At 36.1% G+C, this 22,529-nt stretch overlaps 23 non-coding genes across 23 annotated transcripts; all 23 read left to right on the forward strand.

The window, feature by feature from the left end:
• Nucleotides 1–7,063: 7,063 nt before the first annotated feature.
• Nucleotides 7,064–7,145, forward strand: trnas-cga (transfer RNA serine (anticodon CGA)). The gene has a single exon. It is a non-coding gene; the product is annotated as a tRNA-Ser (tRNA).
• An 869-nt stretch (nt 7,146–8,014) lies between these two features.
• Nucleotides 8,015–8,096, forward strand: trnas-uga (transfer RNA serine (anticodon UGA)). The gene has a single exon. It is a non-coding gene; the product is annotated as a tRNA-Ser (tRNA).
• Nucleotides 8,097–8,641: 545 nt separating this feature from the next.
• trnas-cga (transfer RNA serine (anticodon CGA)) lies at nt 8,642–8,723 on the forward strand. The gene has a single exon. It is a non-coding gene; the product is annotated as a tRNA-Ser (tRNA).
• Nucleotides 8,724–9,317: 594 nt separating this feature from the next.
• trnas-uga (transfer RNA serine (anticodon UGA)) lies at nt 9,318–9,399 on the forward strand. The gene has a single exon. It is a non-coding gene; the product is annotated as a tRNA-Ser (tRNA).
• Nucleotides 9,400–10,069: 670 nt separating this feature from the next.
• Nucleotides 10,070–10,151, forward strand: trnas-uga (transfer RNA serine (anticodon UGA)). Its single transcript has one exon. It is a non-coding gene; the product is annotated as a tRNA-Ser (tRNA).
• A 545-nt stretch (nt 10,152–10,696) lies between these two features.
• On the forward strand, nt 10,697–10,778 carry trnas-cga (transfer RNA serine (anticodon CGA)). The gene has a single exon. It is a non-coding gene; the product is annotated as a tRNA-Ser (tRNA).
• Nucleotides 10,779–11,372: 594 nt separating this feature from the next.
• Nucleotides 11,373–11,454, forward strand: trnas-uga (transfer RNA serine (anticodon UGA)). The gene has a single exon. It is a non-coding gene; the product is annotated as a tRNA-Ser (tRNA).
• A 673-nt stretch (nt 11,455–12,127) lies between these two features.
• On the forward strand, nt 12,128–12,209 carry trnas-uga (transfer RNA serine (anticodon UGA)). Its single transcript has one exon. It is a non-coding gene; the product is annotated as a tRNA-Ser (tRNA).
• Nucleotides 12,210–12,753: 544 nt separating this feature from the next.
• Nucleotides 12,754–12,835, forward strand: trnas-cga (transfer RNA serine (anticodon CGA)). Its single transcript has one exon. It is a non-coding gene; the product is annotated as a tRNA-Ser (tRNA).
• Nucleotides 12,836–13,429: 594 nt separating this feature from the next.
• Nucleotides 13,430–13,511, forward strand: trnas-uga (transfer RNA serine (anticodon UGA)). Its single transcript has one exon. It is a non-coding gene; the product is annotated as a tRNA-Ser (tRNA).
• A 673-nt stretch (nt 13,512–14,184) lies between these two features.
• trnas-cga (transfer RNA serine (anticodon CGA)) lies at nt 14,185–14,266 on the forward strand. The gene has a single exon. It is a non-coding gene; the product is annotated as a tRNA-Ser (tRNA).
• Nucleotides 14,267–14,810: 544 nt separating this feature from the next.
• trnas-uga (transfer RNA serine (anticodon UGA)) lies at nt 14,811–14,892 on the forward strand. The gene has a single exon. It is a non-coding gene; the product is annotated as a tRNA-Ser (tRNA).
• A 594-nt stretch (nt 14,893–15,486) lies between these two features.
• trnas-uga (transfer RNA serine (anticodon UGA)) lies at nt 15,487–15,568 on the forward strand. The gene has a single exon. It is a non-coding gene; the product is annotated as a tRNA-Ser (tRNA).
• A 673-nt stretch (nt 15,569–16,241) lies between these two features.
• On the forward strand, nt 16,242–16,323 carry trnas-uga (transfer RNA serine (anticodon UGA)). The gene has a single exon. It is a non-coding gene; the product is annotated as a tRNA-Ser (tRNA).
• A 545-nt stretch (nt 16,324–16,868) lies between these two features.
• On the forward strand, nt 16,869–16,950 carry trnas-uga (transfer RNA serine (anticodon UGA)). Its single transcript has one exon. It is a non-coding gene; the product is annotated as a tRNA-Ser (tRNA).
• Nucleotides 16,951–17,544: 594 nt separating this feature from the next.
• Nucleotides 17,545–17,626, forward strand: trnas-uga (transfer RNA serine (anticodon UGA)). The gene has a single exon. It is a non-coding gene; the product is annotated as a tRNA-Ser (tRNA).
• A 673-nt stretch (nt 17,627–18,299) lies between these two features.
• trnas-uga (transfer RNA serine (anticodon UGA)) lies at nt 18,300–18,381 on the forward strand. The gene has a single exon. It is a non-coding gene; the product is annotated as a tRNA-Ser (tRNA).
• A 544-nt stretch (nt 18,382–18,925) lies between these two features.
• trnas-cga (transfer RNA serine (anticodon CGA)) lies at nt 18,926–19,007 on the forward strand. The gene has a single exon. It is a non-coding gene; the product is annotated as a tRNA-Ser (tRNA).
• Nucleotides 19,008–19,673: 666 nt separating this feature from the next.
• On the forward strand, nt 19,674–19,755 carry trnas-uga (transfer RNA serine (anticodon UGA)). Its single transcript has one exon. It is a non-coding gene; the product is annotated as a tRNA-Ser (tRNA).
• Nucleotides 19,756–20,299: 544 nt separating this feature from the next.
• trnas-cga (transfer RNA serine (anticodon CGA)) lies at nt 20,300–20,381 on the forward strand. Its single transcript has one exon. It is a non-coding gene; the product is annotated as a tRNA-Ser (tRNA).
• Nucleotides 20,382–20,975: 594 nt separating this feature from the next.
• On the forward strand, nt 20,976–21,057 carry trnas-cga (transfer RNA serine (anticodon CGA)). The gene has a single exon. It is a non-coding gene; the product is annotated as a tRNA-Ser (tRNA).
• A 757-nt stretch (nt 21,058–21,814) lies between these two features.
• On the forward strand, nt 21,815–21,896 carry trnas-cga (transfer RNA serine (anticodon CGA)). Its single transcript has one exon. It is a non-coding gene; the product is annotated as a tRNA-Ser (tRNA).
• Nucleotides 21,897–22,440: 544 nt separating this feature from the next.
• Nucleotides 22,441–22,522, forward strand: trnas-uga (transfer RNA serine (anticodon UGA)). Its single transcript has one exon. It is a non-coding gene; the product is annotated as a tRNA-Ser (tRNA).
• The last annotated feature ends 7 nt before the right edge of the window (nt 22,523–22,529 follow it).

A 22,529-nucleotide genomic window follows, 5' to 3' on the forward strand; every position in this document is an offset into this window, starting at 1 on the left:
AATTTTTGGCATAAAGTTATCCAAAAGCAGTGTGTCTGACTGGTGGAGGAGAACATGATGCCAAGATGCATGAAAACTGTGATTAAAAACAGGGTTATTCCACCAAATATTGATTTCTGTACTTTATAATTTTTTGTATTTGTAAAACTTTATAATTATGAACTTGTTGTTTTCTTTGCATTATTTAAGGTCTGAAAGCTCTGCATCTCTTTTTTGTTATGTCAGCCATTTCTCATTTTCTGCACATAAATGCTCTAAATGACAATATTTTTATTTGGAATTTGGTAGAAATGTTGTCCGTAGTTTAAAATAAAACAATAATGTCCATTTTACTCAAAGATATACTTATAAATAGCAAATCAGGGAAATTGATTAAGAAACTGAAGTGCTCTCCTTTTTTTTCCAGAAGTGTATATTCGAGAGGTGTTTATGCATTTTTTCAACAAGATAATGCTAAAAAAAACACATGCTGCACACCAGGGCCGGATCTAGCCACTTTGGGGCCCTAGGCAAAATATAAACAAGGGCCCCTCATTCTTGAAACGCACACATAAACCAAATAACTAGAGATGGAACGATCGATTGGCAGTGTATCTGTATCGGCGAATTTTCAGCCAAAATACGGTATCGGCGATCGGCAGATATTCTTCTGATTTAGCCGATCTGATTCAGGAGTTTAGGGTTAAGCAGTTTATCAGAGCTGTGTGTGGATGAAACTGGTAAAACCGGTGAAACTGCTCGCTCACAGGAAGCTGCAGTTCCTCATCCAACCACTAGTTAGAGCTGCAGCAGCAGCACAAGCCCGGCTGTCTTTACTCAGTCACAGAGCTACAGCCCAGCCACAGGCTACAGGGCTCAGCACAGCCAGTCTGGAGCGTTTTTTTTTTAAGTTCATTTGTGTAGAAAATAAAGGTTTTAACCCCACTAACCGGATAATACAGCTCTCTACAGTTCATCTTTCAGCCCAAGCAGCTAACAGCAGCAGTTTAGAGCAGCCGTCACGGAGTCACTGCTCGGATTACATTATAAACAGGTCAGTTAGCGCGCTGCTAACCTCAGGATGTTTATAACTACGGAGTTTAGTGAACACACCACGGCTGCAAGGTTAGACTGTTGAAGGATACTGAAGACTATTAAAGGCTATTGGAGGTTATTGAAAGGGTTATTGGGGGCAGAATTCAGTAAAGGCTGGTTAGATCAGTAATTCACGTCCTCGTCCTTTGCTGAGGTGAAACTGCGATTAGCGCTGTCACAGTGATGTTTATTAACGTCATTAAAACAGATTTTGTCAGGTTTTCTCTTATAAATATTTACAAATAACTTATATCTCTCCTAAAAGTGTTTATTTTGGTCAGTAACACTCGTGTTTATTTACTATCAGTGTAAATTACCAGTGTATGCTTTGGCGTGGATGTAATTAGAGGAATCTGTACCAGGTTTGTCTGGCACCTGTGTGGCATTAATGTGGCATTTGGCCCCGCCCAATATCGGTTTTGGCCGATCGTGGTGAAAGACGATCAGCGATCGGAATCGGCCCCAAAAACACTGATCGGTCTAGGAGGTGTAAAAAAGGAGGTGAATTTTGGCAGAGCATCTGCGATTCTTTTGCTCTCTGCCCGTTTCTTTTGTTTAGCAGAACCACTATTCATAACTCTGCTTCATTTTCACTGTGACAGCTGTCACTCTAGTCGCGTACAGTTCCCGCTGTTTTGGTTTGAAGTCACGTCGTGTGGCACGTTGCTACGTCATCATATTATGGACTAGTTCAATGCAGTAATGGAGGGGGGTATGTGTGTTTGGACAATTAGTATTTAGACATTAATTCGGTATTCTACTGATATTTCTGTTGTTTTTTTAATAGAAATATGTTTTTCTTTACTTTACATAAGTAACAAATTAACATTGTTTTTGGTGTATTTACTGTAGCTGGGGTGGTCAGATTTGGGGGCCTCTATGGAGGACAGATTTGGTCGAGGCCCTAGGCAAATGCCTAGTTAAATGAAAGAACCGCCTCTGCTGCACACATTACTATAACTATAAGGGCTAAGGTTTGACTGTCTGCATTCCTGATCTGTCCCCAGTAGTGTGTTGGACACCTGGCGACGTTTTTACAGGAAGAATGAGACAATATAACACTTGAAACTCCAATTACAAAATGATACCTAAATGCTTTACTGTCCTAAATTTGTGTCTGTGACAGTTCTTTAAGCTGATGAAGGAATGGTATATCATAAGTGAGGAAAGTGTTTAGGTTAAATGGAATAATGAGTTCATTTAGGGCGCATTCCAGCGATCAGGCCGGGTGTTGCTTTAATTACTGGGCGCGAGCCAAAGCAATGCTTTCACAGTGTTTTGGAAACCTGTCGCCTTTTTGTAATTTAATTAAAGTGGACAAAACAGCGCAAGCGCCAGCGGGGCTCCTGGGGGCAGTTAAGGCCGATCGGGGCCGTCTGTTAAGCCGACCGCATCGATTTCATTGATTTGCAACAGCTTTTGGGCTAATTTCATCTGCAGAGGTGAGGCCGGTTCTCCTGGCTCCTGAGACGCTCCATCTTTCTCCTCACCTCCACCTATTCCTGCTGCGCCAAGTGATTAGATAAAAGTGGATTACAGGAGGCAACAATAAGTCTTATTGGGGATGCGGGGGATGCGGGGGGGGGGGCGGGTTGCGGAGGGGGTGGGGTGGGAATAAGGTGAGAGAATCAATAACTTTTTATTTGCCTCGGGGTCGGCAGGGGTTGGGTGTTATTGATGCTTTTAAATGCATCACAACTCTCTTTGGCCCACGGCGGAGAAACTGCTGAGGTGGGCAGGAAGGTGGCGTGACGGGGGGGAGCGGACAAACACGTCCAGCCACTCGTAAAAATCAGAAAAAAATCGTAAGAGTTGATGGATGAATCTCAAATGAACCTGTCCCAACGCATGAATCACGTCTTAACAGCCCCAGAGTTCCGTATCATTCAGGTGACTTTGGCAGAGAGAGAGAGAGAGAGAGAGAGAGGAACGCTGGCCACTTTATTGGAAACATCACCTTGTACTTCCATATATTGGCCAATTTATTGGAAACACCTTGAGGTGATTCCTTGAGAACTTGCGATTCCACTCACTGTGGCTGTTTTACTGGAAACACCCTACAATCCTGTACCTAAACTCACGTAATAGCCAGCCAAACACCACCTTAAACTACCAAATACAGCGGCCACTTTATTGGAAACACCAACTACAAATGCCTTCTGCTTCCACCTACAGTGGCCACTTTATTGGAAACACCTATTACATATACCTTCTGCTTTCACTTACTGTGGCCACTTTACTGGAAACACCCTACTATCCTGTACCTAAGCTCCAGTGAAACACTACCTTGGACCTCCAAATACTGACCACTTTATTGGAAACACCTACCAACCTTGTGCTTCCCCTTCCAGTAAAGTGGCCACTTTATTGGAAACACTGACTATATATACCTTCTGCTTCCACTGCCTGTGGCCACTTTACTGGAAACACCCTACTAGCCTGTATCTAAACTCACTTAATCTTAGTCACTTAGTCTTCCAAATACTGGCCACTTTATTGGAAACACCTACCAACCTTGTGCTTGCACTCACTGTGGCCACTTTATTGAAAAAAACTGAAGTCACGTAGAAACACCAACTACAAATACCTTCTGTTCCACTCACTCTGGCCACTTTATTAGAAACACCTAACAGCATTGGGTTTTCCCTCACGGTAGCCACTTTTGGAAACAACTATTAACTTTAAGTTTCCACTTAGTTTGTCCACTTTATTAGAAACACCTACAGTACCTAGTGTTTTTTTACTCACTGTGGCCACTTTATTGGAAACATCTACCAACCTCATTCTTACAACTCTTTGCCATCTTGTGCTCTTTGAAGAGCTTCGTCAACTGTTTCCAGATAAATTGTACATAAAAAAAATAGCAAACCGTTTAACTAGCATTAGCATATTGCTAATATATGGTACCCCGTTATATTGTCCCTATAATCCCTCCCTGTGAACATTACAGAGCAGGTTCGCTAACAATGCTCAGCCTCCTCCTGTAAGTTTATGTTTATAAAGTCCTTGTTTTGTCCTTGTCACACTCCTGGCTAGCGCTAATATATTAGCATCAGGCTAATAACTCTGACTCCTGGCAGCCGGAGCGGCGACACCCCCGTATTTATCTGCTGGCCCGCTGTGATTGGGTCTAATTGGTGGATCAGGACTTCATTAGAGCAGATTAAGCGTGAGGGCGGACGGTGGGGGGGTGCCGGTGCTCGGCGGCCGGGGGGGTTAGCGTTAGCGGCGGAGAGGGAATTAGCTGATTGCGGCGAGGGGGCGGGAGCTACACGCTGGGGGAGGACGTGGGCGTGATGGATGGGTGATGGCTGGAGGTCGGAGTGTGCCGGCAGAGCGGCGGTTCTGATCCGGGAGGGAGGGAACGGACTGTATTCATTAATTTGGATCCATCAGCATGTCAACAGTAGGAGTGACAGCGGAGACTCATCTGCATGAGGATGCGCCACGGACAATCACTTACTATCTCTTATACACACACTTAAACGCACACACACTCTAATTCTTTTGATATTCTAATTCCTATCGTATTTATAAAATAATTAATATTTTCCACTTTTTATTGCACTTTTTATTTCCTGTCATGCAAACTTTTTCTCATAGGGCCAGGTTTGTTTGGTTACTTTTTTAATTTTTATATAAAATCACAATTTAAAAACAGCTTTTTATATTTACTCATGCTAAAAATGGAAGTATTATTTAAAAAAAAGCAAAAACAAAAGAAGGTATTTTACAACATATTGATTTCTGAACTCTTAACACTTTTTCTTTCTTTTTTCTTAAAACGTTTTCTTTAAATTATTTGAGGTCTAAAAGATCTGCATCTGTTTTTGTTATTTTAGCCCTAATGCTCTAAATGACAATATTTTTATTTGGAATTTGGAAGAAATGTTGTTTGTAGTTTATAGAATAAAACCAAAAGTTAAAAAATGTTCATATATACTTTTTTAATAGGGCTGTGCAAATATTAAATCAGAATTTAATTCAGATGTTTTTTTTAAGTACTCACACACACACACACACACACACACTCAGGCTCCGCCTCCCTCTGTTCTTCAGGTCTTTACTGTAAACTGGTTTAATTTAGCTGAAATAGGAAGCTGACAGCTGCTTCATACTGATGGAGTGAGAGAGTGAGTGAGTCTGAAGGAGAGAAAGATAGAGCGACATTTTGTCATCCCTGACCTCATCTCTCTTTCTTACACACACACACACACACACACACACACTCACACACACACACACATACACTGTTTATTGTCACTTAACATGATTACCTCACTGACCCCATGTGTCTATCTGCATACAATAACCTCAGCAAAAAGATAATAATCACCATCGCCATCAGCGTCAAGATCATTTCTCCCTCTACATCCCATAATATCATTAAAGCACACAAGGAATGGGGAGGAATTTCTTAGGTTCACCACAACCAGAAGCTCCTCCCACTTATCTACTACAATACAGAGTTACTATATTCACTAATACCACTTACAACTTTACTACTGTACTCAACACAAGCCTTACTATGTTCACCATGACCAGAAGAAGCTCCGCCCACTTCTCTACTACAATACAGAGTTACTATATTCACTAATACCACTTACAACTTTACTACTGTACTCAACACAAGCCTTACTATGTTCACCATGACCAGAAGAAGCTCCGCCCACTTCTCTACTACAATACAGAGTTACTATATTCACTAATACCACTTACAACTTTACTACTGTACACAACACAAGCCTTATTATGTTCACCATGACCAGAAGAAGCTCCGCCCACTTCTCTGCTACAATACAGAGTTACTATATTCACTATTACCAGTGTGTGTGTGTGTGGTGATTAGATTGAGCCTGAACCCTTATTGGGCTTAATTATAGCGAGTGGTTAAGCTATGCTCCCCGTTACAGCTGACTGCCACAGGGTTAAGTGTTCTAAAAGATGCGACATGTAAATAAAGCACACACACAAACCACTAACAACTTGTCTTCCTGTAGTTCAGCACTGCTGGGTAGGTTTGTGGTTGAGGTCACTGTAGAACTCTCTGTTGATCTGAGTATATAATATTATTTCATATAATTATATTCTAGTCTTTATATACACTATACTATGGGCAAAAGTATTGGGACACCTGATAGTTTATTGATTTTTCCAAACGGACAGACTTCTGTCTCTTCTGTCCAGGGAGAATTTTCTACTAGATTTTGGAGCATTGCTCAGAGGATTTGATTGCAGTCAGTATTCAGTACTCTCAGTACTTTCAGTAGAGGATGAGTTGTCAGGGCTGTGATGGCCGAGAGGTTAAGGCGTTCCCGAAGCAGTTGTTTAGATTTTAAATATAGTATTAGAGATTCAGTATTCTGTATTTGAGATTCAGTATTCTGTATTTGAGATTCAGTTTTCAGTGTTAGAGATTTAGTATTCAGTATTAGAGATTCAGTTTCAGTATTAGAGATTTAGTATTCAGTATTAGAGATTCAGTTTCAGTATTAGAGATTTAGTATTCAGTATTAGAGATTCAGTATTCAGTATTAGAGATTCAGTTTTCAGTATTAGATATTTAGTATTCAGTATTAGAGATTCAGTATTCAGTATTAGAGATTTAGTATTCAGTATTAGAGATTCAGTATTCAGTATTAGAGATTCAGTATTCAGTATTAGAGATTTAGTATTCAGTATTAGAGATTCAGTATTCAGTATTAGAGATTTAGTATTCAGTATTAGAGATTCAGTATTCAGTATTAGAGATTCAGTATTCAGTATTAGAGATTCAGTATTCAGTATTAGAGATTTAGTATTCAGTATTAGAGATTCAGTATTCAGTATTAGAGATTTAGTTTTCAGTGTTAGAGATTTAGTATTCAGTATTAGAGATTTAGTATTCAGTATTAGAGATTCAGTATTCAGTAGTCTATATTCAGTATTCAGTATTAGAGATTCAATATTCAGTACTCTCAGTACTTTCAGTAGTAACTGAGCTGTCAGGGCTGTGATGGCCGAGAGGTTAAGGCGTTGGACTCGAAATCCAATGGGGTTTCCCTGCATATGTTCGAATCCTGCTCACAGCGTATCGTTATACACTGGCCTGCTTTCACTAAATATCCAGTGTGTACTTCTTACAGTAATCTTTGTACAACTCAACAACATTTAAACTTTACATATGAGAACTCACTACTGTAGTGATAAGGTACACTACTGGTAGAAAACCTATTATATACTGTAGTAACGTCAGAATTTAATGTTGAGATTCAGTACTTTAGCATTAGAGACATAGGGTCTGAGAGATTTGAGATTTGGTATTCAGTATTAGAGATTCAGTATTCAGTATTAGAGATTAAGTTTTCAGTATTAGAGATTAAGTTTTCAGTATTAGAGATTCAGGCGTTGGACTCGAAATCCAGTGGGGTTTCCCCGCGCAAGTTCGAATCCTGCTCACAGCAAATCATTATACACTGACCCGCCTCCACTAATTATCCAGTGTGTATTACTCACAGCATAACAACATTTACACTTTCCTTATGAGAACTCACTACTGTAGTGACAAGGTAGACTACTGGTATAAAACTTTTTATATACTGTAGTAAAGTCAGAATTGAATGGTGAGATTCAGTACTTTAGCATTAGAGACATAGCATCCAGGATCTGATATTCACTATTCAGAATTCGAGATTACATTTTCAATATTGAAGATTAATTATTTATTAATTTCATTATTCAGTATTAGAGATTCGGTATTTTGTATTTGAGATTTAGTATTAAGTATTTGAGATTCAGTATTCAATATTAGAGAATCAGTGTTCAGTAGTCTATATTCAGCATTCAGTACTCTATATTCAGTACTATCGATTTAGAATTTAGTATGAGAGATTCAGTAGTCTCTTTTCAGTATTTAGTATTAGAGATTCAGTATTCAGTAAGTAGAGGGTGAGCTGTCAGGGCTGTGATGGCCGAGTGGTTAAGGCGTTGGGCTTGAAATCCAATGGGGTTTCCCCGCGCAGGTTCAAATCCTGCTCACAGCGATTCATTATACTAAATATCCAGTGTGTATTACTCACAGCATGACCACATTTACACTTTCCATATGATGACACATTACTGTAGTGATAAGGTAGACTACTGGTAGACAACATATTATGTAGTAACTACAGAACTGAATGTTGAAATTCAGTGCTTTAGCATTAGAGACATAATATCCAGGATTTGAGATTACATTTTTAATATTGAAGATTAAGTATGTATTATTCAAGATTCTGTATTTAGCATATAAGATTTACTAAGCAGTTGTTTAGATTGGAACATAGTATTAGAGATTTGGTATTCAGGATTGGAGATTCATTTTTCAGTATTAGAGATTCAGTATTCAGTATTTGAGATTCCTTATTCAGTATTAGGAATTCAGTACTCAGTACTTTCAGTAGAGGATGAGCTGTCAGGGCTGTGATGGCCGTGAGTTTCAGTATTCAGTACTCTATATTCAGAATTCAGTATTAGAGATTCAGTATTTAGTATTAGAGATTCAGTATTCAGTACTTTCAGAACTTTCAGTAGAGGGTGAGCTGTCAGGGCTGTGATGGCCGAGAGGTTAAGGCGTTGGACTCGAAATCCAATGGGGTTTCCCCGCGCAGGTTAGAATCCTGCTCACAGCGAATCATTATACACTGACCCGCCTTCACTAAATATCCAGTGTGTACTACTCACAGCACAACATTTACACTTTCCATATAAGCACTTACTACTGTACTGCTAAGATGAACTACTGGTAGACAATATAGTAACTTCAGAATTGAATGTTGAGATTCAGTACTTTAGCATTAGATACATAGTATCCAGGATTTGAGATTGTATTTTCGATATTGAAGATTAAGTGTATATTATTCAAGATTATGTATTTAATAGATACGATTTACTAAGCAGTTGTTTAGATTTGGAATATAGGATTAGTACAGGATTTGAGATTCAGTATTCAGTACTCTATATTCAGTATTCAGTAATAGAGATTCAGTATTCAGTATTAGAGATTCAGTATTCAGTATTCTATATTCAGTATTCAGTACTTGAGATTTAGTATTCAATATTAGAGAATCAGTGTTCAGTAGTCTATATTCAGCGTTCAGTACTCTATATTCAGTACTATCGATTTAGAATTTAGTATGAGAGATTCAGTAGTCAGTAGTCTCTTTTCAGTATTCAGTATTAGAGATTCAGTATTCAGTACTCTCAGTAGAGAGTGAGCTGTCAGGGCTGTGATGGCCGAGTGGTTAAGGCGTTGGACTTGAAATCCAATGGGGTTTCCCCGCGCAGGTTCAAATCCTGCTCACAGCGAATCATTATACACTGAGCCTTCACTAAATATCCAGTGTGTGCTACTCACAGCACAACATTTACACTTTCCATATAAGCACTTACTACTGTAGTGATAAGGTAAACTACTGGTAGACAAAATATTATATAGTAACTTCAGAATTGAATGTTGAGATTCAGTACTTTAGCATTAGATACATAGTATCCAGGATTTGAGATTATATTTTCAATATTGAAGATTAAGTATTTATTATTCAAGATTTGGAATATAGTATTAGTACAGGATTTGAGATTCAGTATTCAGTATTAGAGATTCAGTATTCAGTACTCTATATTCATTATTCAGTATTAGAGATTTAGTATTCAGTATTCTATATTCAGTATTTAGTATTAGAGATTCAGTATTCAGTATTCTATATTCAATATTTAGTATTAGACATTCAGTATTCAGTACTCTATATTCAGTATTTAGTATTAGAGATTCAGTATTCAGAATTTCTGATTCAGTATTCAGTATTTGAGATTCAGTATTCAATATTAGAGAATCAGTGTTCAGTAGTCTATATTCAGCATTCAGTACTCTATATTCAGTACTATCGATTTAGAATTTAGTATGAGAGATTCAGTAGTCTCTTTTCAGTATTTAGTATTAGAGATTCAGTATTCAGTAAGTAGAGGGTGAGCTGTCAGGGCTGTGATGGCCGAGTGGTTAAGGCGTTGGACTTGAAATCCAATGGGGTTTCCCCGCGCAGGTTCAAATCCTGCTCACAGCGATTCATTATACTAAATATCCAGTGTGTATTACTCACAGCATGACCACATTTACACTTTCCATATGATGACACATTACTGTAGTGATAAGGTAGACTACTGGTAGACAACATATTATGTAGTAACTACAGAACTGAATGTTGAAATTCAGTACTTTAGCATTAGAGACATAATATCCAGGATTTGAGATTACATTTTTAATATTGAAGATTAAGTATGTATTATTCAAGATTCTGTATTTAGCATATAAGATTTACTAAGCAGTTGTTTAGATTGGAACATAGTATTAGAGATTTGGTATTCAGGATTGGAGATTCATTTTTCAGTATTAGAGATTCAGTATTCAGTATTTGAGGTTCCTTATTCAGTATTAGGAATTCAGTACTCAGTACTTTCAGTAGAGGATGAGCTGTCAGGGCTGTGATGGCCGTGAGTTTCAGTATTCTGTACTCTATATTCAGAATTCAGTATTAGAGATTCAGTATTTAGTATTAGAGATTCAGTATTCAGTACTTTCAGAACTTTCAGTAGAGGGTGAGCTGTCAGGGCTGTGATGGCCGAGAGGTTAAGGCGTTGGACTCGAAATCCAATGGGGTTTCCCCGCGCAGGTTCGAATCCTGCTCACAGCGAATCATTATACACTGACCCGCCTTCACTAAATATCCAGTGTTAATTACTCACAGCACAACATTTACACTTTCCTTATAAGCACTTACTACTGTAGTGCTAAGATGAACTACTGGTAGACAATATAGTAACTTCAGAATTGAATGTTGAGATTCAGTACTTTAGCATTAGATACATAGTATCCAGGATTTGAGATTGTATTTTCGATATTGAAGATTAAGTGTATATTATTCAAGATTATGTATTTAATAGATACGATTTACTAAGCAGTTGTTTAGATTTGGAATATAGGATTAGTACAGGATTTGAGATTCAGTATTCAGTACTCTATATTCAGTATTCAGTATTAGAGATTCAGTATTCAGTATTAGAGATTCAGTATTCAGTATTCTATATTCAGTATTCAGTACTTGAGATTTAGTATTCAATATTAGAGAATCAGTGTTCAGTAGTCTATATTCAGCGTTCAGTACTCTATATTCAGTACTATCGATTTAGAATTTAGTATGAGAGATTCAGTAGTCAGTAGTCTCTTTTCAGTATTCAGTATTAGAGATTCAGTATTCAGTACTCTCAGTAGAGAGTGAGCTGTCAGGGCTGTGATGGCCGAGTGGTTAAGGCGTTGGACTTGAAATCCAATGGGGTTTCCCCGCGCAGGTTCAAATCCTGCTCACAGCGAATCATTATACACTGACCCGCCTTCACTAAATATCCAGTGTGTGCTACTCACAGCACAACATTTACACTTTCCATATAAGCACTTACTACTGTAGTGATAAGGTAAACTACTGGTAGACAAAATATTATATAGTAACTTCAGAATTGAATGTTGAGATTCAGTACTTTAGCATTAGATACATAGTATCCAGGATTTGAGATTATATTTTCAATATTGAAGATTAAGTATTTATTATTCAAGATTTGGAATATAGTATTAGTACAGGATTTGAGATTCAGTATTCAGTATTAGAGATTCAGTATTCAGTACTCTATATTCATTATTCAGTATTAGAGACTTAGTATTCAGTATTCTATATTCAGTATTTAGTATTAGAGATTTAGTATTCAGTATTCTATATTCAGTATTTAGTATTAGACATTCAGTATTCAGTACTCTATATTCAGTATTTAGTATTAGAGATTCAGTATTCAGAATTTCTGATTCAGTATTCAGTATTTGAGATTCAGTATTCAATATTAGAGAATCAGTGTTCAGTAGTCTATATTCAGCATTCAGTACTCCATATTCAGTACTATCGATTTAGAATTTAGTATGAGAGATTCAGTAGTCTCTTTTCAGTATTTAGTATTAGAGATTCAGTATTCAGTAAGTAGAGGGTGAGCTGTCAGGGCTGTGATGGCCGAGTGGTTAAGGCGTTGGACTTGAAATCCAATGGGGTTTCCCCGCGCAGGTTCAAATCCTGCTCACAGCGATTCACTATACTAAATATCCAGTGTGTATTACTCACAGCATGACCACATTTACACTTTCCATATGATGACACATTACTGTAGTGATAAGGTAGACTACTGGTAGACAACATATTATGTAGTAACTACAGAACTGAATGTTGAAATTCAGTACTTTAGCATTAGAGACATAATATCCAGGATTTGAGATTACATTTTTAATATTGATGATTAAGTATTTATTATTCAAGATTCTGTATTTAGCATATAAGATTTACTAAGCAGTTGTTTAGATTGGAACATAGTATTAGAGATTTGGTATTCAGGATTGGAGATTCATTTTTCAGTATTAGAGATTCAGTATTCAGTATTTGAGATTCCTTATTCAGTATTAGGAATTCAGTACTCAGTACTTTCAGTAGAGGATGAGCTGTCAGGGCTGTGATGGCCGTGAGTTTCAGTATTCAGTACTCTATATTCAGAATTCAGTATTAGAGATTCAGTATTTAGTATTAGAGATTCAGTATTCAGTACTTTCAGAACTTTCAGTAGAGGGTGAGCGTCAGGGCTGTGATGGCCGAGAGGTTAAGGCGTTGGACTCGAAATCCAATGGGGTTTCCCCGCGCAGGTTCGAATCCTGCTCACAGCGGATCACTATACAATGACCCGCCTTCACTAAATATCCAGTGTTAATTACTCACAGCACAACATTTACACTTTCCATATAAGCACTTACTACTGTAGTGCTAAGATGAACTACTGGTAGACAATATAGTAACTTCAGAATTGAATGTTGAGATTCAGTACTTTAGCATTAGATACATAGTATCCAGGATTTGAGATTGTATTTTCGATATTGAAGATTAAGTGTATATTATTCAAGATTATGTATTTAATAGATACGATTTACTAAGCAGTTGTTTAGATTTGGAATATAGTATTAGTACAGGATTTGAGATTCAGTATTCAGTACTCTATATTCAGTATTCAGTATTAGAGATTCAGTATTCAGTATTAGAGATTCAGTATTCAGTATTCTATATTCAGTATTCAGTATTTGAGATTTAGTATTCAATATTAGAGAATCAGTGTTCAGTAGTCTATATTCAGCGTTCAGTACTCTATATTCAGTACTATCGATTTAGAATGTAGTATGAGAGATTCAGTAGTCAGTAGTCTCTTTTCCGTATTCAGTATTAGATATTCAGTATTCAGTACTCTCAGTAGAGGGTGAGCTGTCAGGGCTGTGATGGCCGAGTGGTTAAGGCGTTGGACTTGAAATCCAATGGGGTTTCCCCGCGCAGGTTCAAATCCTGCTCACAGCGAATCATTATACACTGACCCGCCTTCACTAAATATCCAGTGTGTGCTACTCACAGCACAACATTTACACTTTCCATATAAGCACTTACTACTGTAGTGATAAGGTAAACTACTGGTAGACAAAATATTATATAGTAACTTCAGAATTGAATGTTGAGATTCAGTACTTTAGCATTAGATACATAGTATCCAGGATTTGAGATTATATTTTCAATATTGAAGATTAAGTATTTATTATTCAAGATTTGGAATATAGTATTAGTAAAGGATTTGAGATTCAGTATTCAGTATTAGAGATTCAGTATTCAGTACTCTATATTCATTATTCAGTATTAGAGACTTAGTATTCAGTATTCTATATTCAGTATTTAGTATTAGAGATTTAGTATTCAGTATTCTATATTCAGTATTTAGTATTAGACATTCAGTATTCAGTACTCTATATTCAGTATTTAGTATTAGAGATTCAGTATTCAGAATTTCTGATTCAGTATTCAGTATTTGAGATTCAGTATTCAATATTAGAGAATCAGTGTTCAGTAGTCTATATTCAGCATTCAGTACTCCATATTCAGTACTATCGATTTAGAATTTAGTATGAGAGATTCAGTAGTCTCTTTTCAGTATTTAGTATTAGAGATTCAGTATTCAGTAAGTAGAGGGTGAGCTGTCAGGGCTGTGATGGCCGAGTGGTTAAGGCGTTGGACTTGAAATCCAATGGGGTTTCCCCGCGCAGGTTCAAATCCTGCTCACAGCGATTCACTATACTAAATATCCAGTGTGTATTACTCACAGCATGACCACATTTACACTTTCCATATGATGACACATTACTGTAGTGATAAGGTAGACTACTGGTAGACAACATATTATGTAGTAACTACAGAACTGAATGTTGAAATTCAGTACTTTAGCATTAGAGACATAATATCCAGGATTTGAGATTACATTTTTAATATTGATGATTAAGTATTTATTATTCAAGATTCTGTATTTAGCATATAAGATTTACTAAGCAGTTGTTTAGATTGGAACATAGTATTAGAGATTTGGTATTCAGGATTGGAGATTCATTTTTCAGTATTAGAGATTCAGTATTCAGTATTTGAGATTCCTTATTCAGTATTAGGAATTCAGTACTCAGTACTTTCAGTAGAGGATGAGCTGTCAGGGCTGTGATGGCCGTGAGTTTCAGTATTCAGTACTCTATATTCAGAATTCAGTATTAGAGATTCAGTATTTAGTATTAGAGATTCAGTATTCAGTACTTTCAGAACTTTCAGTAGAGGGTGAGCGTCAGGGCTGTGATGGCCGAGAGGTTAAGGCGTTGGACTCGAAATCCAATGGGGTTTCCCCGCGCAGGTTCGAATCCTGCTCACAGCGCATCATTATACACTGACCCGCCTTCACTAAATATCCAGTGTTAATTACTCACAGCACAACATTTACACTTTCCATATAAGCACTTACTACTGTAGTGCTAAGATGAACTACTGGTAGACAATATAGTAACTTCAGAATTGAATGTTGAGATTCAGTACTTTAGCATTAGATACATAGTATCCAGGATTTGAGATTGTATTTTCGATATTGAAGATTAAGTGTATATTATTCAAGATTATGTATTTAATAGATACGATTTACTAAGCAGTTGTTTAGATTTGGAATATAGTATTAGTACAGGATTTGAGATTCAGTATTCAGTACTCTATATTCAGTATTCAGTATTAGAGATTCAGTATTCAGTATTAGAGATTCAGTATTCAGTATTCTATATTCAGTATTCAGTATTTGAGATTTAGTATTCAATATTAGAGAATCAGTGTTCAGTAGTCTATATTCAGCGTTCAGTACTCTATATTCAGTACTATCGATTAAGAATGTAGTATGAGAGATTCAGTAGTCAGTAGTCTCTTTTCCGTATTCAGTATTAGATATTCAGTATTCAGTACTCTCAGTAGAGGGTGAGCTGTCAGGGCTGTGATGGCCGAGTGGTTAAGGCGTTGGACTTGAAATCCAATGGGGTTTCCCCGCGCAGGTTCAAATCCTGCTCACAGCGAATCATTATACACTGACCCGCCTTCACTAAATATCCAGTGTGTGCTACTCACAGCACAACATTTACACTTTCCATATAAGCACTTACTACTGTAGTGATAAGGTAAACTACTGGTAGACAAAATATTATATAGTAACTTCAGAATTGAATGTTGAGATTCAGTACTTTAGCATTAGATACATAGTATCCAGGATTTGAGATTATATTTTCAATATTGAAGATTAAGTATTTATTATTCAAGATTTGGAATATAGTATTAGTAAAGGATTTGAGATTCAATATTCAGTATTAGAGATTCAGTATTCAGTACTCTATATTCATTATTCAGTATTAGAGACTTAGTATTCAGTATTCTATATTCAGTATTTAGTATTAGAGATTTAGTATTCAGTATTCTATATTCAGTATTTAGTATTAGACATTCAGTATTCAGTACTCTATATTCAGTATTTAGTATTAGAGATTCAGTATTCAGAATTTCTGATTCAGTATTCAGTATTTGAGATTCAGTATTCAATATTAGAGAATCAGTGTTCAGTAGTCTATATTCAGCATTCAGTACTCCATATTCAGTACTATCGATTTAGAATTTAGTATGAGAGATTCAGTAGTCTCTTTTCAGTATTTAGTATTAGAGATTCAGTATTCAGTAAGTAGAGGGTGAGCTGTCAGGGCTGTGATGGCCGAGTGGTTAAGGCGTTGGACTTGAAATCCAATGGGGTTTCCCCGCGCAGGTTCAAATCCTGCTCACAGCGATTCATTATACTAAATATCCAGTGTGTATTACTCACAGCATGACCACATTTACACTTTCCATATGATGACACATTACTGTAGTGATAAGGTAGACTACTGGTAGACAACATATTATGTAGTAACTACAGAACTGAATGTTGAAATTCAGTACTTTAGCATTAGAGACATAATATCCAGGATTTGAGATTACATTTTTAATATTGAAGATTAAGTATGTATTATTCAAGATTCTGTATTTAGCATATAAGATTTACTAAGCAGTTGTTTAGATTGGAACATAGTATTAGAGATTTGGTATTCAGGATTGGAGATTCATTTTTCAGTATTAGAGATTCAGTATTCAGTATTTGAGGTTCCTTATTCAGTATTAGGAATTCAGTACTCAGTACTTTCAGTAGAGGATGAGCTGTCAGGGCTGTTATGGCCGTGAGTTTCAGTATTCAGTACTCTATATTCAGAATTCAGTATTAGAGATTCAGTATTTAGTATTAGAGATTCAGTATTCAGTACTTTCAGAACTTTCAGTAGAGGGTGAGCTGTCAGGGCTGTGATGGCCGAGAGGTTAAGGCGTTGGACTCGAAATCCAATGGGGTTTCCCCGCGCAGGTTCGATTCCTGCTCACAGCGAATCATTATACACTGACCTGCCTTCACTAAATATCCAGTGTTAATTACTCACAGCACAACATTTACACTTTCCTTATAAGCACTTACTACTGTAGTGCTAAGATGAACTACTGGTAGACAATATAGTAACTTCAGAATTGAATGTTGAGATTCAGTACTTTAGCATTAGATACATAGTATCCAGGATTTGAGATTGTATTTTCGATATTGAAGATTAAGTGTATATTATTCAAGATTATGTATTTAATAGATACGATTTACTAAGCAGTTGTTTAGATTTGGAATATAGGATTAGTACAGGATTTGAGATTCAGTATTCAGTACTCTATATTCAGTATTCAGTATTAGAGATTCAGTATTCAGTATTAGAGATTCAGTATTCAGTATTCTATATTCAGTATTCAGTACTTGAGATTTAGTATTCAATATTAGAGAATCAGTGTTCAGTAGTCTATATTCAGCGTTCAGTACTCTATATTCAGTACTATCGATTTAGAATTTAGTATGAGAGATTCAGTAGTCAGTAGTCTCTTTTCAGTATTCAGTATTAGAGATTCAGTATTCAGTACTCTCAGTAGAGAGTGAGCTGTCAGGGCTGTGATGGCCGAGTGGTTAAGGCGTTGGACTTGAAATCCAATGGGGTTTCCCCGCGCAGGTTCAAATCCTGCTCACAGCGAATCATTATACACTGACCCGCCTTCACTAAATATCCAGTGTGTGCTACTCACAGCACAACATTTACACTTTCCATATAAGCACTTACTACTGTAGTGATAAGGTAAACTACTGGTAGACAAAATATTATATAGTAACTTCAGAATTGAATGTTGAGATTCAGTACTTTAGCATTAGATACATAGTATCCAGGATTTGAGATTATATTTTCAATATTGAAGATTAAGTATTTATTATTCAAGATTTGGAATATAGTATTAGTACAGGATTTGAGATTCAGTATTCAGTATTAGAGATTCAGTATTCAGTACTCTATATTCATTATTCAATATTAGAGATTTAGTATTTAGTATTCTATATTCAGTATTTAGTATTAGAGATTCAGTATTCAGTATTCTATATTCAATATTTAGTATTAGACATTCAGTATTCAGTACTCTATATTCAGTATTTAGTATTAGAGATTCAGTATTCAGAATTTCTGATTCAGTATTCAGTATTTGAGATTCAGTATTCAATATTAGAGAATCAGTGTTCAGTAGTCTATATTCAGCATTCAGTACTCCATATTCAGTACTATCGATTTAGAATTTAGTATGAGAGATTCAGTAGTCTCTTTTCAGTATTTAGTATTAGAGATTCAGTATTCAGTAAGTAGAGGGTGAGCTGTCAGGGCTGTGATGGCCGAGTGGTTAAGGCGTTGGACTTGAAATCCAATGGGGTTTCCCCGCGCAGGTTCAAATCCTGCTCACAGCGATTCATTATACTAAATATCCAGTGTGTATTACTCACAGCATGACCACATTTACACTTTCCATATGATGACACATTACTGTAGTGATAAGGTAGACTACTGGTAGACAACATATTATGTAGTAACTTCAGAACTGAATGTTGAAATTCAGTACTTTAGCATTAGAGACATAATATCCAGGATTTGAGATTACATTTTTAATATTGATGATTAAGTATTTATTATTCAAGATTCTGTATTTAGCATATAAGATTTACTAAGCAGTTGTTTAGATTGGAACATAGTATTAGAGATTTGGTATTCAGGATTGGAGATTCATTTTTCAGTATTAGAGATTCAGTATTCAGTATTTGAGATTCCTTATTCAGTATTAGGAATTCAGTACTCAGTACTTTCAGTAGAGGATGAGCTGTCAGGGCTGTGATGGCCGTGAGTTTCAGTATTCAGTACTCTATATTCAGAATTCAGTATTAGAGATTCAGTATTTAGTATTAGAGATTCAGTATTCAGTACTTTCAGAACTTTCAGTAGAGGGTGAGCGTCAGGGCTGTGATGGCCGAGAGGTTAAGGCGTTGGACTCGAAATCCAATGGGGTTTCCCCGCGCAGGTTCGAATCCTGCTCACAGCGGATCACTATACACTGACCCGCCTTCACTAAATATCCAGTGTTAATTACTCACAGCACAACATTTACACTTTCCATATAAGCACTTACTACTGTAGTGCTAAGATGAACTACTGGTAGACAATATAGTAACTTCAGAATTGAATGTTGAGATTCAGTACTTTAGCATTAGATACATAGTATCCAGGATTTGAGATTATATTTTCAATATTGAAGATTAAGTATTTATTATTCAAGATTTGGAATATAGTATTAGTAAAGGATTTGAGATTCAGTATTCAGTATTAGAGATTCAGTATTCAGTACTCTATATTCATTATTCAGTATTAGAGACTTAGTATTCAGTATTCTATATTCAGTATTTAGTATTAGAGATTTAGTATTCAGTATTCTATATTCAGTATTTAGTATTAGACATTCAGTATTCAGTACTCTATATTCAGTATTTAGTATTAGAGATTCAGTATTCAGAATTTCTTATTCAGTATTCAGTATTTGAGATTCAGTATTCAATATTAGAGAATCAGTGTTCAGTAGTCTATATTCAGCATTCAGTACTCCATATTCAGTACTATCGATTTAGAATTTAGTATGAGAGATTCAGTAGTCTCTTTTCAGTATTTAGTATTAGAGATTCAGTATTCAGTAAGTAGAGGGTGAGCTGTCAGGGCTGTGATGGCCGAGTGGTTAAGGCGTTGGACTTGAAATCCAATGGGGTTTCCCCGCGCAGGTTCAAATCCTGCTCACAGCGATTCACTATACTAAATATCCAGTGTGTATTACTCACAGCATGACCACATTTACACTTTCCATATGATGACACATTACTGTAGTGATAAGGTAGACTACTGGTAGACAACATATTATGTAGTAACTACAGAACTGAATGTTGAAATTCAGTACTTTAGCATTAGAGACATAATATCCAGGATTTGAGATTACATTTTTAATATTGATGATTAAGTATTTATTATTCAAGATTCTGTATTTAGCATATAAGATTTACTAAGCAGTTGTTTAGATTGGAACATAGTATTAGAGATTTGGTATTCAGGATTGGAGATTCATTTTTCAGTATTAGAGATTCAGTATTCAGTATTTGAGATTCCTTATTCAGTATTAGGAATTCAGTACTCAGTACTTTCAGTAGAGGATGAGCTGTCAGGGCTGTGATGGCCGTGAGTTTCAGTATTCAGTACTCTATATTCAGAATTCAGTATTAGAGATTCAGTATTTAGTATTAGAGATTCAGTATTCAGTACTTTCAGAACTTTCAGTAGAGGGTGAGCGTCAGGGCTGTGATGGCCGAGAGGTTAAGGCGTTGGACTCGAAATCCAATGGGGTTTCCCCGCGCAGGTTCGAATCCTGCTCACAGCGGATCACTATACAATGACCCGCCTTCACTAAATATCCAGTGTTAATTACTCACAGCACAACATTTACACTTTCCATATAAGCACTTACTACTGTAGTGCTAAGATGAACTACTGGTAGACAATATAGTAACTTCAGAATTGAATGTTGAGATTCAGTACTTTAGCATTAGATACATAGTATCCAGGATTTGAGATTGTATTTTCGATATTGAAGATTAAGTGTATATTATTCAAGATTATGTATTTAATAGATACGATTTACTAAGCAGTTGTTTAGATTTGGAATATAGTATTAGTACAGGATTTGAGATTCAGTATTCAGTACTCTATATTCAGTATTCAGTATTAGAGATTCAGTATTCAGTATTAGAGATTCAGTATTCAGTATTCTATATTCAGTATTCAGTACTTGAGATTTAGTATTCAATATTAGAGAATCAGTGTTCAGTAGTCTATATTCAGCGTTCAGTACTCTATATTCAGTACTATCGATTTAGAATGTAGTATGAGAGATTCAGTAGTCAGTAGTCTCTTTTCCGTATTCAGTATTAGATATTCAGTATTCAGTACTCTCAGTAGAGGGTGAGCTGTCAGGGCTGTGATGGCCGAGTGGTTAAGGCGTTGGACTTGAAATCCAATGGGGTTTCCCCGCGCAGGTTCAAATCCTGCTCACAGCGAATCATTATACACTGACCCGCCTTCACTAAATATCCAGTGTGTGCTACTCACAGCACAACATTTACACTTTCCATATAAGCACTTACTACTGTAGTGATAAGGTAAACTACTGGTAGACAAAATATTATATAGTAACTTCAGAATTGAATGTTGAGATTCAGTACTTTAGCATTAGATACATAGTATCCAGGATTTGAGATTATATTTTCAATATTGAAGATTAAGTATTTATTATTCAAGATTTGGAATATAGTATTAGTAAAGGATTTGAGATTCAGTATTCAGTATTAGAGATTCAGTATTCAGTACTCTATATTCATTATTCAGTATTAGAGACTTAGTATTCAGTATTCTATATTCAGTATTTAGTATTAGAGATTTAGTATTCAGTATTCTATATTCAGTATTTAGTATTAGACATTCAGTATTCAGTACTCTATATTCAGTATTTAGTATTAGAGATTTAGTATTCAGTATTCTATATTCAGTATTTAGTATTAGACATTCAGTATTCAGTACTCTATATTCAGTATTTAGTATTAGAGATTCAGTATTCAGAATTTCTGATTCAGTATTCAGTATTTGAGATTCAGTATTCAATATTAGAGAATCAGTGTTCAGTAGTCTATATTCAGCATTCAGTACTCCATATTCAGTACTATCGATTTAGAATTTAGTATGAGAGATTCAGTAGTCTCTTTTCAGTATTTAGTATTAGAGATTCAGTATTCAGTAAGTAGAGGGTGAGCTGTCAGGGCTGTGATGGCCGAGTGGTTAAGGCGTTGGACTTGAAATCCAATGGGGTTTCCCCGCGCAGGTTCAAATCCTGCTCACAGCGATTCACTATACTAAATATCCAGTGTGTATTACTCACAGCATGACCACATTTACACTTTCCATATGATGACACATTACTGTAGTGATAAGGTAGACTACTGGTAGACAACATATTATGTAGTAACTACAGAACTGAATGTTGAAATTCAGTACTTTAGCATTAGAGACATAATATCCAGGATTTGAGATTACATTTTTAATATTGATGATTAAGTATTTATTATTCAAGATTCTGTATTTAGCATATAAGATTTACTAAGCAGTTGTTTAGATTGGAACATAGTATTAGAGATTTGGTATTCAGGATTGGAGATTCATTTTTCAGTATTAGAGATTCAGTATTCAGTATTTGAGATTCCTTATTCAGTATTAGGAATTCAGTACTCAGTACTTTCAGTAGAGGATGAGCTGTCAGGGCTGTGATGGCCGTGAGTTTCAGTATTCAGTACTCTATATTCAGAATTCAGTATTAGAGATTCAGTATTTAGTATTAGAGATTCAGTATTCAGTACTTTCAGAACTTTCAGTAGAGGGTGAGCGTCAGGGCTGTGATGGCCGAGAGGTTAAGGCGTTGGACTCGAAATCCAATGGGGTTTCCCCGCGCAGGTTCGAATCCTGCTCACAGCGAATCATT

This window comes from Astyanax mexicanus, chromosome 21 (assembly GCF_023375975.1).
Source record: "Astyanax mexicanus isolate ESR-SI-001 chromosome 21, AstMex3_surface, whole genome shotgun sequence".
Taxonomy (NCBI): Eukaryota; Metazoa; Chordata; class Actinopteri; order Characiformes; family Acestrorhamphidae; genus Astyanax; species Astyanax mexicanus.